General features: G+C 38.7%; 1 long non-coding RNA gene and 1 other non-coding gene across 6 annotated transcripts; both read right to left on the bottom strand.

The window, feature by feature from the left end:
• Positions 1-3,316: 3,316 nt before the first annotated feature.
• LOC127088691 (small nucleolar RNA R71) lies at positions 3,317-3,423 on the bottom strand. The gene has a single exon (XR_007790516.1). It is a non-coding gene; the product is annotated as a small nucleolar RNA R71 (small nucleolar RNA).
• A 6,291-nt stretch (positions 3,424-9,714) lies between these two features.
• Positions 9,715-13,109, bottom strand: LOC127087830 (uncharacterized). 5 transcript variants are annotated; one of them, XR_007790053.1, is made up of 5 exons: positions 12,721-13,109; positions 12,372-12,548; positions 11,978-12,239; positions 11,502-11,899; positions 9,715-11,148 (listed from the first exon to the last, which is right to left on the bottom strand). It is a non-coding gene; the product is annotated as an uncharacterized LOC127087830 (long non-coding RNA). The 5 variants fall into 5 exon arrangements; XR_007790054.1 differs by having other exon boundaries at positions 11,510-11,899; XR_007790051.1 differs by having other exon boundaries at positions 9,716-10,653; positions 10,753-11,899.
• Positions 13,110-13,342: the final 233 nt, after the last annotated feature.

Below are 13,342 nucleotides of genomic sequence, written 5' to 3'. Positions count from 1 at the left end.
GTGTGTGACGTTGGTGGTGAACGCGGTTCTGACACGGTTGGCGGTTGCAGACGAGTTGTGTTTAATAAGTAGCATTTGAAAGGGAGTATGTGTATATGTGATGCAATGTTGGTTATGGGTTATATTTTATGGTGCAGGGGTGGAGGTAAGGAGATTCGGTTGTGATGGTGATGGCTTCACGTGAAGGAGAGAGATGGAGAAGAGTAGTGTTTGTGTTGGTTAAGAGTGGTCAAAGATGGTGAAAAGTTAATGAAGTGTTATTTTTTTTGTGAAGGAAAAATATTTTTCTGTGTGTGAGCATGTGAGGAAAGGAAGAAGATACATGGAGGGAGAGGTGTCCGCGTAGACACATTTGTGTGGAGGAGAAAATGGCCATGTGTCATTCGGTTTGTGGAGAAACTTATAAGATATTAATAATTTTTTTCTTTTAATTAAAAAAAAGATCTTTAAAATTCATAAAAACTAAAATCAAACTTAATAATTAAACTAGAATAAAATTAAATAGAATAAAAGTAAATTAAATTTTAAAAGCGTAATAACTCAAATTAATACTATTAATTAAAAATGGCTAAATAAATTTAAAAAATAGATTTTTAAAAAAATGGATAAAATCGGGCGCAAAAAATGTTCAAAAAAATAAACTGAATGCATTATAATGATTAGCGTGAAATATACCTCTCGAAAACATACAAGTTTCGATCAAACTTTGAAATAAAAAATGACTGATAAAAAGGCTCAAGCTGATTAAAATGCGACCGAAAAAGTAGTCGAAAAATTAAAACGAGCTCACCGGGTTAAACTTGTGGAGCATAAGTTAATAAAACTGACGTCTGCAAGCTCAATTTTAAAAATTTTCGCCCGATAATTCGACGTACAGTTGAGAAACGATTCGACCGGTCTGTCTATAGATCCAAAAAAATTGACATTTTAAGTGTTATGCGAAACAAAATGCATGTTGTGACAAGTATAAAATGTAAACGACTTTTAAATGCATTGAACCATGGATGGATAATTAGATGCAAATGAATCGCTCTTTGACCATTTGCTTCTAATTTTTAAACACAAACAAAATCCTACAAAGATCCAGATGACGACAACTCTTGATTGTCACCCTCTGAACCTCTAAAACATGACGCAAGAGAAATAAACAACGTACTGAGGTTGAGAAATCAATTATTTTGACTTCTTAATCAACAAACGAATGAACGAATGTCATCGAAACCAGATAAAGTACCAGAGCTCTTGACTTTTCATCTAAATCCTAATGAGTACTTTTAACTTATGAAGTACACGACAAAATGGATAGATTATACTATGTTGATGCGAGTGAAAAACTCAGGGTAAAATTTAGGGTATGACACCGCCCATTTTCAAACTTAGGGGCATCCTTGTAATGTCCATGTTTTTTTCTTGCCTATAAATAGAGTCTTGATTTCATTTGCTTCTTCATCCAAACTTAGTTACAACTAGGCATATATCAGTATTGTGTAAAAGTGGTAATCACTTCACATCAGAGTGTTGCCACACTGTGTAATCGAGTCTGTAATCAAGTTTGGAGCATTTTGGAAGGAAGTTTAATCCTGCCGCCATTTTCATTTCTGTTTCTCACTTTATTCGACCCTCCGATTGGAGCAGGTTTTATTGCTTTACCTTTGTCTACTTTATTTTCCTGCACTGCCTTTATTTTGTTTACTTTCCCGCACTGCCTTTATTTTGTTTACTTTCTCGCACTGCCTTTATTTTGCTTACTTTCCCACACTCGCACTTTACTTTGTTTATTTCTCGCACTGCACTACTTTCCTTTATTTCTTGCATCGCACTACTTTTATTTACTTTCCTGCACCCGCACTACTTTAACTTATTTTCTGCACTCGCACTACTTTTATTTACTTTCCTGCACTCGCACTTATTACTTCTTTTTTTAAAAGTCTTTTATTTATCCATTTTTATGATAAAAATTAAAATGCATTTTTACTTTACCATGTCTGGCTAAACCTATAAAGGTTAGAATGTAAGGATCGTAATTGAACCGATAATCCGTACAATTGTTCGTAGAAACACTTAAGGGCTATTTTGACTTTCAACTTAAGTTTTCCCGCACTTAATTTCCGTTGGGTAAGATTGAAAGTCGTCCGACGTCTATTTAAACTTAGTTGTTTTTAACTATTTCAAATACAGTAAAAGCGCTTTGTTTAGTTCATTAGGAGTTTTTAACTTAAAAAGAAAAGTGATTTTAAAACTATTTTCAGACGCGTTTATAAGTTTAGAGTCTGGTTCGTGAGAACCTCTTTTGGTTAAGAAATCCAGGTCAAAATAATTTTCAACTTAGTCAAGACACTATATTTCTTAAAAATAGGTTTACTACTCTAACGCAATGCACGCCTTTTTATAAGTGACAATAAGAGGGTTTGATTAGGGAGAACAACTCGGTTCTGAATACGCGAAAGCGACAGTTCCCGTTAAATTGGTTCTTTTCAAAGTAGGAACACTGCCCATAAGTAATTCTATTAGCAAGTACTTGGATTATTAATTGATTATGTGAATTACATTTGAACCTGTCTTTATTAATTGAGTTTAATTTAATACTTTATTTTTCATTGTGCACTCTTAAAAACCCTGTTTCGATTACCTTAGATAAACACCGTAACAATAGATAACCATAGATTGACATTTGGTCTCTGTGGATTCGACAATCTTTTATATTACTCTGACGCGTTCATATACTTGCGAAAAACACGCATCAAGTTTTTGGCGCCGTTGTCAGGGGCCAATTTCGTCAAATTTCGTACCCTGTTGTTATATCGTTTAGACTTAGGTTGTTACCTGCAGGTCAATGCGAAGGACTCGTAGCACCGGAAGCTTAGTAGATCCTCTGGAGGAACCTGAACGTTACACTCGTGCACGTTTATTTTTCCATAGAATTAGGATAGCTATGGTCGAAGATCAAAATCAAAGACCTCTTAAGGATTTCGCCCAACCATCCAACGAAGAACCTAGTTCTAGTATAGTAAACCCAACCATCCCATCTAATAATTTCGAACTTAAACCTTCCCTGTTGCAACTAGTGCAACATAGACAATTCGCAGGTCTTGCTACTGAGAACCCAAACTAACATTTAAAAATCTTTCTCCAATTAGCAGACACTTTTAAAACCAATGGAGCTTCTCCTGAGGCAATCCGTTTAAGATTATTCCCTTTCTCCCTCAGAGATAAAACCCTATCATGGTTAGATTCCCTTCCACCCAATTCCATAACAACTTGGGAAAACCTTAGAAAAGTATTCCTTGCTAGATACTTTCCCCCATGTAAGACCGTTGTTCTTCGAAACCAAATAACCAGATTTACCCAAAATCAAGGAGAATCGTTGTTCGAAGCTTGGGAGAGATATAAAGAGCTGTTAAGAGCATGCCCACATCATGGTTTAGAAAATTGGTTAATCATTCAAACCTTCTATAATGGACTTCACTATAACACTAAGATGACCATCGACGCTGCCGCAGGTGGCTCACTGATGAACAAGCCTTACCCTGAAGCTAGTGCCCTTATCGAAGATATGGCTCAAAACCATCAATCATGGGGAGTTGAACGAGCGACAGTTGAGAAGAAGGAAGCCGAAGGAGGAGTACATGAGTTAAGCTCTATAGACATGATGCAAGCTAAAATGGATGTGTTAGCCCTCAAGGTTGAGCATATGTGTATAAACCTGAACACTACAGCTGCAGTTTCGTCAGATTGTGAGATATGTGGAACCAAAGGACACCAATCTGCAGAATGCAGTCTCTTAAACGAAACCAACGCTGAGCAAGTGAACTACACCCAAGGGAACCCGTATTCGAATACCTACAACCCTGGAAGGAGGAATCACCTGAACTTCTCCTATAAGAACAATAACCCTATCCAAAATACTGCACCTCCGAGACAACCAGGTAACCAAGCCCCAAGACCAAATCATCCTATGCAACCTGTGCCACCAAAGCCGAGCCTTGAGAAAATTGTGGAAAATTTTATCACTGCTCAAACCCAACAAAACAAAGAGTTCATGAACCAGAACATTCACGTTAACGAACTGATTACCCAGTTAGGAACCAAGGTTGACCAAATAGTTACTCACAATAAGATGCTTGAAACTCAGATCTCTCAGGTAGCCTTAAACCAAGCCCCCCCCCCCAGACTATACCTAGAGGACAGTTCCCTGGATAACCTCAACAGAATCCGAGAGGACAAGCCAATGCCATTACCCTACGAAGTGGGACCGCTTATGATGAGCCATTTAACCCAAGATTTAGTGAACCCAAAATTTCTAAGGAATATACTGAACCCACAGATGAAGTGAAGGAACTGTAAGACCCCAATTTTGACCCTAAGATCCCTCATGGCATCATAATATTGCATTTGCATTGCCTCAAGGATCTTTAGCATCTTGGTTCCCTTTGCCTTTGGGTGGGACTCCTTGTGATTGGTTTAAGATCACCAAGCATGCTTGAATTATACATCATTGTTTCTCTTACTTTTGTTTACTAACAAAAAGCACAAAAATGTGTCACTAACATCTTTTGTTTGAAGCTTGAGTATCATCCAAGACACTTTGTGGGTTTTAGATGATCAGTCAACACAAGGGAATGACTTGAGATACTTCCAACAGGTTCAAATGGGGTCTATTCGTCAGTCAAAACGTTAATCTTGAAGGAGCAAAAGTTTGTTCATGAGTTGTCATGCTCGCTAGGCGAGCAGAATGGGTTGCCTAGTGAGTCCCAAGAAAAGCCACCAGAATCACCTACGCTCAGAGGAATTTCTTGAACTATCATGCTCGCTAGGCGAAGCCCACGTGTTTAAAAAAAAGAGAACGAAAAACGGAAAAAAAAACGAATAAATAAATAAAATATAACAGAAAAATTTTGGACTTGGGCCTCTCTCATTTGAGCCCACAGGTCCACAAAAACTAGGTTATAAATTCAGAGTTTCGGTGAAACAAAAGGATATTCTATTCCTATTATCCTGGCAGGGAAAAAGATAGTGAGAGAAGAGCTAACAGAGTTCAGAGCAACCTCCAGAAACTGAAGGGAACTCATCGGCAAAGAACCAATTCCCTCTCATATAAACCCTCAGATTGCTTTGCAAACCCCAACCGGGCAATTCAATTTCATTCGATCTCTCCAGTCAGGTTTGCCTTATTCCCATTACTTTATGCTTTTAATTTGAATGCTCTGAATGTATAAGGTATTATGGGTGAATGTGATACCCTTTTGATGCATGTGTTTGACAAGAGGTTTAGGCCTCCTACCCTTGGTTGCTTTTTGTGAGCTTTTTGTGAATTTTAATGGCATGATTCATGTGGTTACATTTTAATTTGGGGGTAACTCTTGATTACCCTATCCTGTTTGCTCTAACCTATTTTGTGTTTGTTATGGCATTGGTTTCTCCTAATTCCGTCATATTACTCTAACCTGTTTGTTGAGTTTTTATGAGGGCTCACATACTCTTGCAGGGATAGCTTGCTTGGTGTTCCACTTTATTTGTGGGGTACCACCTGGAGGTCTATTCCGATTACCTATACTGACTCACTTTCTTTGATGGTGTTTAGCCTGGGAATCTCTGGTTTTCTTACCTCGTAAATTGTTGTTGCTTCGGATCTTTATCCGCGTGGTACTTTATTTTTCCCGCATTTTACCGCTTTCTTAGGTTTCGCATAGCCTTTCGTGGCATGTCAATTAAGGTTGCGCGGTTCCTTCATCTAGGACTGCCTTTTTACATGAGCATCCCTAAACACCCCAAACTCATTGATTTTTCTTCTCCTAAGAACACGTTATCTCCTTCTACTACATGCGAGTAAGTCTCCAAAGGTCGAGCATCCGGTAGATTGCGTAGTAACGTCGTTCACCCCAAAACACAACCCTTACCCCATAGGTGGCCGAACTACGTTTTGCTCTAATTTTCATCCCAATTGAGATACATAGGCATAAGATGCGATGTCTTACCGAGCACACTCTTCTTTAACCCATAGGTAGCCGAGCTACGAAGACTCTGATTCTCAGATTCAGATGAGATACGTATGCAGTGGATGCGACGTCCGTGCGAGTCATTTTCTTTTGACCCTTCTTTTAGTAAGTAGTACATTAGATAAACATACATGCTTTCCTCATCCCTTCAATCATGTTTGCACAAATAAATTTTCAAAAAAAAAAACAACCTTTGCAACAAATGTGAAAAGGGCTCCCTAGGAGTACCTATGATGCTTTGGGTGCCTAATACCTTCCCATTGCATAACCAACCCCCTTACCCAGATCTCTGACATTTTTACTAGTTTTTGATTCGATAAAACTTTTAGGTTTTTGTTCGCTTTCTAACCATTCCTTTGGATAAATAGAAGTGTGGTGGCGACTCGACTTGTATGATTTACCTTGGATTTAGTCAATATCTCTAATGGTAACGAATACCCCGCTACAGGAACCAGAGGAATCTGAAAAACAGGAAGGTCAATAAAAAGGAGAAGAACCTAAAGACAAAACTTATGTGCCACCCCCGTCATACAAACCACCGATACCATATCCGCAAAGACTCAAACAGACCCAGATCAATAACCAGTATCAGAAATTCATTAAGGTTATAGAAAAACTTCACGTAGAAATCCCTTTCACAAAAGCCATCACCCAAATAGCTTCTTATGCAAAGTTTCTCAAAGACATCCTTACCAACAAACGTAGACTCGAAGATCTGAAGCCCTTGGAATGCAATTCTATTTCCGAGAATAAGTTAGCCAAAAAAGATAAAAATCCTGGAAATTTCTCCATTCCTTGTATTTTGGGAAGTCATGTCATCGAAAAAGCTTTTCTAGACTTAGGAGCTAGTGCGAGCTTAATGCCTTTAGCAGTTTATGAGATGTTAAACTTAGGAGAATTATAACCTACTAAGATGTCACTTCAATTAGCCGATAGATCTGTTAAGTATCCGATAGGCATATTAGAAGATGTCCTTGTTAGGATAGGTCAGTTATTTATCCCTACCGATTTTGTTGTCATGGACATTAAAGAGGATGATGATATACCAATCCTTCTAGGTAGACCATTCTTATCAACTGCAGGAGCCATAATAGATGTCAAGAGAGGAAAGTTGACTTTTGAGGTACGTGACGAGAAGATAGAATTTATACTTTCAAAATTTTTTATGGCACCTGTGATGGGAGACGCATGTTATGCCATAGATATCATTGATGAATGCGTTAGGGAAATAGAACAAGAAGAAATCATAAAAACAATTAAGTTGCCATCAACTCTCATACTGGAAGATGATAACTTTAGGAAGCCTTACATCGATGATAACCTTTACGAATGTTTATCCCTTACCCCAGATCCTATGTCATGCCCTAAGAAACCAACCTTAGAATTTAAGGAATTGCCTAAGAACCTGAGATATGAGTTTCTTGATGAAGAGATGAACCATCCAGTTATAGTCAGTGCTACCTTAAGCCAAGAGGAAACATACCAACTCTTATATGTTTTACGAAGATATCCCTTAGCCTTAGGATATAATATCTCTGATCTGAAAGGTATAAGCCCATCCATATGCATGCATCGGATTTTGCTTGAAGAAGATTCAAAGCCCTCCAGAGAACATCAGAGAAGAATAAACCCTATAATGAGTGATGTTGTTGAAAGAGAAGTTCTTAAGTTACTTGAGGCACGTATAATCTATCAGATCTCGGATAGTAAATGGGTGAGCCCTGTGCATGTAGTACCTAAAAAGGGAGGCATAACAGTAGTGCAAAACGATAAAGGCAAACATATAGCAAAACGGATAGAAGGAGGATGACGGATATGCATAGACTACAGAAAGTTAAATAAAGCAACCAGGAAGGATAATTTCCCTTTAACATTTATAGACCAGATGTTGGAGCGTCTAGCCAGACACTCTTACTTTTGCTATCTAGATGGATACTCTGGATTCTTCCAAATATCTATACACCCCGAAGATCAAGAGAAAACTACCTTTACATGCCCTTATGAAACTTTTGCCTACAGGCGAATGCCATTCAGACTCTGTAATGCCCCAACTACTTTCCAACGCTGCATGATGTCAATCTTTGCAGATTAACTAGATAGTATCATGGAAGTATTTATGGATGATTTCTCGGTTTGCGGATTTGATTTCCAAAATTGTCTTGCTAAGCTTGAGAAAATCCTGGAGAGATGCGTGGAGGTGAACCTTGTGCTAAACTAGGAAAAGTGTCATTTCATGGTCACCAAAGGGGTTGTTTTAGGACATATAGTTTCCGAAAAAGGTATTGAGGTAGATAGAGCTAAGATAGAAGTCATAGAGAATCTAAAACCACCAAAAACTATCAGAGAAGTTCGAAGTTTCCTTGGACATGCTGGATTCTATCGGCATTTTATCAAAGATTTCTCTAAAATAACTAAACCTTTAACTGGCCTTTTAATGAAAGATGTTGAATTCATTTTCGATGAAAAATGTAATGAAGCATTTAATCTTTTAAAGCAATGGTTGATTTCAACACCCATTATGCAACCCCCTGATTGATCAGAACCTTTTGAGATAATGTGTGACACTAGTGATTATGTCGTTGGAGTCGTTCTAGGACAAAGGAAAGATAAAGAATTACATGTGATTTATTACGCTAGTAGAACCCTAGGCGCCGCCCAACTTAACTACGCAACAACTGAAAAGGAACTACTAGCTGTAGTTTTTGCTATAGACAAATTCAGATCTTATCTAGTAGGAGCCAAAATTATAGTTTACATCGATCATGCTGCCATCTGTTACCTATTAAGTAAAAAAGATGCCAAGCCCAGGTTACTCCAATGGATTATGTTACTACACGAGTTTGATTTAGATATCCGAGATAAAAAAAGGCACTAAAAATGTAGTAGCTGATCACCTTTTTGGGCTTGAACACCTGAGACTAGACTTCGTACCCATAAATGATGATTTTGCCTATGATAGATTGATAGCTAAACTAGAAGCCATTAAAGACGATAGCCTAGGCCCCCATGAGCATTTCTAAAAATCCCTAGTTGTAAGTAACGTGCCATGGTATGCAGACTTTGTTAATTATCTAACTGCTGATATCATACCCCCTAATCTTGACTACCACCAGAAAAAGAAGTTCTTTAACGATGTAAGAAACTTTTATTGGGACGAACCGCTCCTTTTCAAAAGGGGTAGAGACTGCATTTTTCGCCGTTGCGTTCTAGAAGAGGAGGTAAAAAGTATAATTGAGCATTGTCACTCTGCATCTGTCATACCCTGATTTTGACCCTGGTTGTCCTAAGTTGTTCCAAAAGTATCAGCCTAAGTCCGGTTGATGATGAGGCGAACGTGGCAAATGGAGACTCATGCCAAGAAGTCAAGGAGTTGATTGCATTGCATTGGAGAAAATGAATCTCGGCAAGAGGCTTCATATTCCTAAAATGTTTTCAGCTTTATGTTTGTAGGCAAAGAATTGAAAGTGATTATTTTATATTTGAAATACTTAATGCTTTATGTCTGAAACAGCATTTGTGATGAACTAATTGAAGTACTTGTTTCATAATGTATGTTGTTGAATACTCGGTGAAATAATCAAACTAGGATCTTAGACAACAAGTTGATGAAGCATGAATATATTCACTACAAGGATTCACGCCTATTTCGAATACTTCTTCTTATATATTTTAAAGACCAATAGCATGTACTTCGTTAATGGCTGAGACATATTTAATATCCAAGCTATATTAAGACTCGCACAATGCACGAGCGTACATTATTTTGCTCGTTCCTGTATTGTGGATGATGATCTCCGAGGGATACAAAATACTTTCAATTATCAGGAAGTCTTTTGTTGGACGCGAAAAAAACAGTAACATGCTTTGCATGAATGGCTAAGGCAGATTCCAAACATTTGCTCTGGTGCTCAGGATGTTTGTTTCCATTCTACATTCTCAGTATTCACAAACACATTTGATACATCGTATAAACAAGTATAAAATAAGTTGTTGTAACTCTCTTGATGAATGTATACATGAACAAGGAGGCTTGCTACTTATGCTTATAAAGAAGTTTCAGGAGCCTATGGTGTGTATAAAGATCTACAAGAGTTCAAAGACACTTTGTCCATTATCAGAGGTCTTCTGTTGGATGCTGAGTATCAGAAGGACCAAAAACATGGGCTGCGTGAGTGGATGAGACAGCTTCAAAACATCTGCCATGATGCTGAAGATGTATTTGACGGATTTGAATTCCAACACAAGAGAAAACAAGTTGTCCAAGCATCTAACAACACTCGAACGAAGGGAGATCCGGGCACCGAGAGAGTCATAGACAACAAGAGGCTGGCTTTGCAAATGACCATTGTAGTAGCTGTGCTACATATATCCTGGCCACAGGCTGCTCGGATGGTAGTTTGAAGCTTTGGAAAAGTAACCGTGGTGATCCATCGACCCTGAACAAGCAGTAGGAGCTTGTGGTTACGATACATCACAGTCTTGTCTAGGGTATCTGTTATTGGTTGTTGTCAGAAAATTTGGAACGTTCTGTAGCAAAGATCCTACAATGCTGCATGTGATGAACCGGATCTGAAATCTCATGTTTCCAGTAGCTGGTGGTCTTTGCTATTGCTTGCGTTATGGTACACCTAGCTGATTCATACCAGTAGAGCCAATCCTACAAGAAATTTCAAAAAAAAGGTATGGCATTAGTATGCTAGGCCAAATTCACGGCGGTAATTTCTTTTACTAACAGCTCAGAAACATAGAGGAAAACCGTCAATCACATGACAACTTTATGTAGTGAGAGCAATTTATATGATATCGAAGGCACCGATCCTTGTTTTCTAAGATTGGAGCCTGTCTTCAAATGTTCAATGTTGAAGCGTGGTAGCTTAAAAAGCATTCCTTTGACAGTGGAGTAGTCGACTACGCCCCCTCATGATTATTTACTTGTTGGATGCCATGACAGAACGGTTGCCCTATGGAAATTCTCTACAAATTCTTCGTCTAAATGTGATGATACAAGGCCTCTGCTTTGTTTCGGACATGAAGGCCTTAAGTTTTGGGACCTACGTAATCCATTTCGTCCTCTGAGGCAACCTCCACCTTCATCCATTGGTCGCCATACCTGATGAGGTGCGGTAACAACAGTTTTGTCCGGCTCTAGTACCTGAAAAAAGAATGAAGATAACACCGATGTCAATGCACATTTTGCAACAGTACATGGAAATTTGCCAAAGGGAGATTAAAAAAAACAACAAAGCATGGTTGCCGCTATTCCTCTTCCCACATTCTTGTTCTCAACATCACACACTTTCAATTTTCGAATACTCAAAGTTAAAGCCAATGCCACACTTATCACAAACTCCGATTGGTTTCAAGTCGATAGACCCATTGGAAACTATCGTTTCATGAACGTTACCACTAATACTGATCAATATTCGTTTGGTGAAGAAGGAGGATTCAAAAGTCAAGATGTTCAAGAAGGCTTTATGAAGGAAGGGTTTCTCAAGGTCTGCTTACACAAACACCTGTTCTCTTTAAGATTTATCTCGGAACACGGGCTGGTGGTGTTGTGGCAGATATGATGGTTGCCAACGAGTTGAATTCCCACAGGTTCCTTCAAGTCAGATACTTTAACCATTCCATATTGCTTCTACTTCACTGTGGTTATGAAACAACTATCGGAGGGCAGTGGCTTTCTTTTCGTGATTACGGGAAATCTAGCGCAGAAGACTGTGCAAAAGTTGCTAGTGACAAAGTATCAAAACTATCTTCGTGGAATAGCTTTGAATGAGGACATACAATGAAAAAAAGACGGCGTTTCATTGTAATTCTGCTTCTGGCAATGCTCTTGCTGCCAAGGAGATATTGTGCTTGCCGGCATCATCCAAAAAAACTCAGTACGACGCAATATCCTCCTGCAATAACAGCTCAGTTCAAATCACCAAACACATCAAATCGTCAAATGTCAAACAATTTAGAAAGGAGGACCTTACCAGTGTTCATCCCAAACCGTTTGTTTTTGTTTCTACTCAACCGGAACTGTCCAAACAAATATTGTTAGCTATCATAGTTTAAAAAGGAATCAAGGTGATAGGTCAAGGATGAGCGAAGGTTTTAACCATGTTTGCTTCTCCAATAACCGACAAGTCATAAGTAGCTCCCAATGTTCCTTTCAACCATCATGACAACAGACCATACACCACATTATCAACACACACAAAATCAAAGCCATGCTCGCAAGTTCGACGTTTTCTCCTGCAGACATCAAACCAATATTTCGGTAAATTCGCAGCGGTAAATAGCCCTTTACCGGCGGTAAAAGTTAACAAACAACTCAAAAAGAAATTGAGGCAAATTCAAAAGAAGAAAGTATAGGGCTCATGTTACCTTTTCCAGACCAAACACCAAATAAGGTAGACAATTGAAACACCTTAAAGCACTTCCAAGAGCATACCCCTTTTGATTGCAGTAGGCTCAAAACCCTAGCAGGGTGAGTATAAAAGGAGGGGCGGCCACGATTCAAAGGCAGAGCGAAAAAACCCTAATAATTCAGCGGCCAAAAAACTGTTCAATAACAAAAAAGGAGAGGTTAGCAAGAGTTTTGGGAGAAAAGCTTCACAAAAAGCCATTAGCATTAGCGAACTCAGAGAAAGAAGACGGTGGTACTACTGGTGGCCCTGTTTTCGAAATCCACTCCCAAAGCTCGAAGAAGAAAGAAGTGTAGGAGATCGTATACCTGTTCATTCGTCTCCAAAATACCCCGATCTGGTAGATTTCTCGCTTCTTCTTGTTCTTCGGTATCCAGCGCCAACCTCTGTTTTGTTTAGGGTTCGTGATTGTGTTGATATTGTTGACCTTTATTTCTTCTTGTTTTTGAGTGTTTGTTTTGTGTTAGGAGAGGTAGATTTTTTTTATATATTGAGGAAGAGGCTTTGAGCTGAGATGAGGGAGGGTGAGTTAGAGAAGACGTTTCCCATTCAGTTTCTGTTTTTGCCTTTCTATTAGAGCGAATCTCAGTAGGTCAAAGGTGACCATCCTTTCCCACTTCCCAAAGGTTTTAATGCTTTCTTCGTTTCCCCAAGAGCTTTAATGGCTCTCCATCAGTACCCCATGTGACCGTTGGGATTTTGTCTCCCACGCATCTTCCTGCGGAATAGGAAGAGGCTTATTGGATAGATCCAGCCATTTGGATCAGTTTGGAAAATGGGTCTTCACCGACCCAGGCCCATACGGTTTAGGACCCTCTGCTTAGGTTGGGGTTTACTCTAAAAAATAACCCGGCAGCCCATCTCGTTTTAGTTATTTTTTTATTTTAATTTATCTTTATCTATTCTTGTTTATATATTTAAGTTGTTGTT

Source organism: Lathyrus oleraceus, chromosome 5, assembly GCF_024323335.1.
Source record: "Lathyrus oleraceus cultivar Zhongwan6 chromosome 5, CAAS_Psat_ZW6_1.0, whole genome shotgun sequence".
Taxonomy (NCBI): Eukaryota; Viridiplantae; Streptophyta; class Magnoliopsida; order Fabales; family Fabaceae; genus Lathyrus; species Lathyrus oleraceus.
This window is presented reverse-complemented; position numbering and strand designations above follow the sequence as displayed.